The sequence below is a fragment of the Spinacia oleracea genome, chromosome 1 (assembly GCF_020520425.1).
Source record: "Spinacia oleracea cultivar Varoflay chromosome 1, BTI_SOV_V1, whole genome shotgun sequence".
Taxonomy (NCBI): domain Eukaryota; kingdom Viridiplantae; phylum Streptophyta; class Magnoliopsida; order Caryophyllales; family Amaranthaceae; genus Spinacia; species Spinacia oleracea.
This window is the reverse complement of record NC_079487.1, coordinates 73,922,364-73,927,387: the sequence shown is the minus strand read 5'-3', so window position 1 is coordinate 73,927,387 and position 5,024 is coordinate 73,922,364. Positions and strand designations below refer to the sequence as shown.

General features: G+C 42.6%; 1 non-coding gene across 1 annotated transcript; it reads right to left on the bottom strand.

Annotated features, from left to right (window-relative positions):
* Positions 1-4,699: 4,699 nt before the first annotated feature.
* Positions 4,700-4,806, bottom strand: LOC130466479 (small nucleolar RNA R71). The gene has a single exon (XR_008926704.1). It is a non-coding gene; the product is annotated as a small nucleolar RNA R71 (small nucleolar RNA).
* Between the last annotated feature and the right edge of the window lie 218 nt (positions 4,807-5,024).

Genomic DNA, 5,024 nt, shown 5'->3' with positions numbered 1-5,024 from the left:
ACCCGACCCACCAGCAAGGCCGCAACTATTATGAGGAAGTAAAAACACATATCTGATATGTGTGTCCAAATACATATCAGAACATAAGACAAAATAGGAAAAAGGACAAAAATAATAATTAAATGGTACTTTTCTAAACACAAATGGTACTTTTTTTTACAGAATGGTATTAGAATGGTACTTTTTTTACATGAATGGTACTTCCTTTTTTGTCTTTTAGCTGTTTGTCTTTTAGTTGATATGTGTTTGTTGTTGCATGCCCGATATCCGCCTCGACGCACTCAACTATTATATGTATGTATATCCAAACTAAACAGATGAGATACGGGTGATGGATGGGATCAGATAGAATGACCCTCCCTTCTTCCGTTTATCATCCATGCATCCATTTAATATATATTTTTCATTCAAATCTTAATAAAAATAGTATATATATTTTTAATTCTTGTTGCAAATATTTTTTCCAAAGCATTTTGTTGTTATTTATTTATACAAAGTGTTCCAGTTGTGGAGTTGGAACGGTTGAAAGGCCTGGCCTGAGATTGTATATCCTGTGTCCGACTGTAACCTGCATAGTGAAATGGGTTAACTGGCCTCGGGGTTGGTCCAGGTATCACCCCTCTGATGTCTAAGTCAGTAATGTTGATTGCTCTGCAATTAATGAATTTTAGAATGATTGGTGAGTTTACGTACCTTTGGCAATTAATGAGGGTCGTATATATAGGCGGGTGACTCGTACGGACAATCTGGATTATGATCCATAGGATAGCTATAGGCTAACGTGGCCTTACCTTCCTAATTAGGTCGGCTGGACCTAATTAGGCTATAGTGCCGACTGGGACCAAATGTCTCTGGATGGCCTTTATGACCATTCTGCCAATGGAGGGTGTCCTGCCGGCATGCCGGTAGGGCATCCCGTACAACTAGCCCCCTCAGAGTGATTGTAGTACGTTTACTGCTGTAGTTGCTCTAAAAAAATATAGGAAGACCCTGTACAACTAGCCCCCTTGGAGTGACTGTAGTACGTTTACTGTTGTAGTTGCTCTGAAAAAGAGGAGAGTGTGGGAAAAAGGTGCTAGTTGAGTAGATGTCACCCAAACTTTATCTCATAACTAGCCCCCATCAGGTCTGGGTTGCCTGCTTGACTAGCTCCTCATTAATTCTGGATGTGACTAGCCCCCTTGCTTTTCTAGAGATGACTAGCCCCCTTGTTTTTCTGGAGATGACTAGCCCCCTTACTTTTCTGGAGATGACTAGCCCCTTTTCTTTTCTGGAGATGACTAGCCCCCTGCTTTTCTAGAGATGACTAGCCCCCTTGCTTTTCTGGAGATGACTGGATTACTTTGCTGAGTGTGGATGTTTACTCTTCTTGCTGGATGTGGGGCGGGATAATTTGATTTTGAATTCGCCAAGTGTCGTGATCTACGAGTTTGCTTCGTTTGATGTGAAATCTTAACCGTTGACGTGTTTGACCCCATGTCTTTTCAACTGACATTAATGGTGACTTTTCGGCTATCGTCCTTTGACTCATATATGTTAGCACTCATTCTTAATTTTTATCGGTTTTTATTCCTCCTTTCGAAAGAATTATTATTTATAAATCTCTCCGTCTCAACTTTCTCATTTATTAGACCCGCTGCTTTAGTTGTCGTTGTTGTTCTTCTAGTCGTTCTTTCTGTCGATTGCGTGGGATTCTTAGTGGTTACTTCTGCAATTCTTCCCGCCTCGCTTTTGGATGATATCGAGGTACAAATTCTTCCTTTTCTTTCAAAATCCACTTTTATTTGTTTATTTTCCTTAAATATGTCGGGTAGTGGTGATAGTGCGAATAGGATTAGTGGGATTGGGTATGATGATGATGGGTTGTCTTCTGGTGATTCCCCCTTCTAGTCGACTCTGGTAGTGTTTCTGAAGGAGAGGGTATTGGGTTGGGTGTGAACTCTGAACCAACCGTCCTGCCTGAACGCCCTAGCAGACCTTCTGCAGGCTGGGGTTTTCCTAGGACTAATTCTCTTCCCTTTTCCCAATTTGCCTACGTCGAGAAACGTTCCGATTTTATGGCGCCGCTGACTGTCGCTGAACAAAGGTAACATCAACTTCATGATCTACGAGCTCGGATGGAAAGGGAATTGCGGCCTAATTCGCATAATGTTCCTAATTCAAAGCTGGTGCTGGATGTAGAACCCTTAGCCTTTCGTTACCACATTAGGAGTTATCGGGAGTTTTCTCACCCTTGTGGTGCCGATTTTGGTGAATATGGAACTTAACACTGAAAATTTTGTAGCTTCCAGGCCAATGACGTATGCTGGAGAGCCGTCTACATGTGGTCGTCGGCCTGGGAAGGAGCCCATGGTTGTTGATGCGAACACTGATGAGCGTTGCAGTGAGTCTAGTACTCCAAGCGACTCTATCTTAGAGTCGCCTGACAAACAACCCAAGGATAAGGGTCTTCGGGCTAAGCCGATTGCAGTGTCTGACGAGGATGAGCGTCCTGAGGTGCCTCTGAAAAATGTGATGGATGAGGAGGTTGCGGATTTGGTGGCCGATTATGAGGACAAGTCTTCCCTGTACAACGCGGTATGTCTACTGATATATGCGTTTTATATAGAGTTTTTACCCCCGTCCCTTAGTACTTCTATGTATCAAACGTGCTCTTAGGAGCCGTTTCTAGTACTAATGTGTGTTATTGAGTGTGCCTTGAGTTTCAGGTTTGATTATGAGAAATGGGTCGTTTTAGACCCGTTTCATTGTTGATCAAGGCCACTATATGAGTCCGAGAAGTTCGGGACCTCCATCGTCGACTTTCGGGAGCCTTAGATGCTTATGGTTGAGCCCCGGGAGTTAGACTTGGTGATACGGGCGAGATACATTGAAGATTGCAAATCGCCCTGGAAGCTGAGGGCGAAATGCAACCATCGGAAGGAAGTATAAGCAAGGCAAGTTCATCAACGCGCGCCCGATCGGGCGCAGCTCGCCCGATGCGGATCGGGCGGTCAATCTGGAGGCTTTGTGGAGATTTCGCAATCCGCCCGATCGGGCGGATTTTGGCCCGATCGGGCCGACTATCGAGTGATTCGCCCGATCGGGCGAAGAGCCGCCCGATCGGGCGACGCCAACCCCTTATGCTTTTTCGCGTTTTTTCTTTCCGGTTTTTGGCTTGTATTTTGGGCAAACTATAAATACTAGCCCTTTTATTTTTAGTAAACATCTTATTTTCCAGCAAAAAGACCCTTAGTTTATTTCTCTAAGTTTTATTTTTCTCTCTACATCAATTCAAACACTTAGTTCGATTTATATAAAAACGCAAGCTTTCAATTTCCATTGTTCTTCAAGTCGGTATTGTTTCTTACTTTAATTTATTCTATTGCTTTGATCATGTTTTCCATTATGTTAATCGCTTTGTTATTAGTTATCATGAGTGAGTAGTTTAATTTCTAGGGTTTAGGAGATCCATGAATGCATGATTGGGATTATATGTGGACTTGATTATTTGATTGATTGATTATAATTTCTATAGCTTATTATTATTGCTCGTCAATTCTGTTCGGCCGGACTATTTTGATTTGAGTTTGATTAACCTTAGATTATGCGCCGAGAGGTATAAATCTGATGTTTTTGGTCTGTGGCTATTAGATAGGAATTATTTCTAGTACGTAGCGAGAGCCCGCTAGTTGTTATATCCTAAGGAATTCATAAGATTCGAGAGATGCATGTTTTCCTAGTTATGATTGTTAATTAATTGTTATTGTCCGTTGTCCAATCCCGGTCTGCATTTATGGTGAACCGCTGCCCTAGATTCCCTTAATATTGTTATATTCCAGTTTGATTATTTGCCTTAGCTTAATATACAAACCAATCCAATTCTTTGTTACCAGTAGTCTAGATTAGTTAATTAATAGTGGAAAGAACATTGTTTCCCTGTGGATACGATCCCTGCTTCCCTTGCTACATTTTTAGTTGGTGAACGTTAGGTTTATCTTTGATAGGAGTGCGATTTAGCCTGTCAAATTTTGGCGCCGTTGCCGGGGAAACGGTTTTATTTTCTGTTATTAATTGTTTTTCTGGATTATTGTTTGTCACTTCTCAAGGGACTCCCGTTCCTTGAGACCGGATCTCACGACTGTTTTCTAGTTCTTGCTTGTTTATGCCCAGGACTGTCCATACCAGCGATCTGACTTCGTTCGATCCTGAACCTGAACGGACCTTTCGTAGACGGCGTAGATTCGTTGAACAGTTGAGAGACTATTCTGACTCTGAATCCGACCATCTGATTAGCAATCTATTCCATACAGATTCAGAGATGGGTGACCAAGCACCACCACCCCCACTTGTGCCAAGGCTTACAGACTATTCTAAACCAAGTCTGTCTATGCTTCCCAAGGCAATCATGCCTTCCATTGCGGTCGAGAATTTCAAGATTGAACCCCAACTGATAAACATGATCGAGAGACACCAATTCGGTGGGGAAAAGGGTGAAGATCCCAATCTCCACATTCAGTCTTTCATTCAGTATTGTGCCACCATTAAGCAGAAGAATTTAACACCGGAGCAGACTATGGAGATACTCTTTCCATTTTCATTGAGTGGGAAGGCCAAGCTATGGATTAACAGTCTCAACCGCGCAGCTATGAAAATCACCGATTGGAATTCTTTGGCCCTCGCATTCTATGTTAAATATTTCCCACCTGAGAAGACAGCTCGTCTGAGGGGTAAGATATTAGGTATCTCTCAACAAGTAGATGAGAGTTTGTTCGAAGTTTGGGAGAGATTCAAGGACTTGCAAAGAGAGTGCCCACACCATGGTTTGGATGACTGGTTCCTGGTTCAGCAGTTTTACAATGGTCTGGGTAATGAGTCTAGGTGTCTTTTGGATTCAGCTGCCAGTGGAAGATTTATGCAACTGGAGGTGCCTAGAGCTTTGGAGGTGATTGAGGAGATGTCCATCCATAGTGCCCAATATGGGAATCCTAGAGGTTTTGCCGACCGAGGTGTTAAGCATGAGATGAATTCTATTGAACAACTTA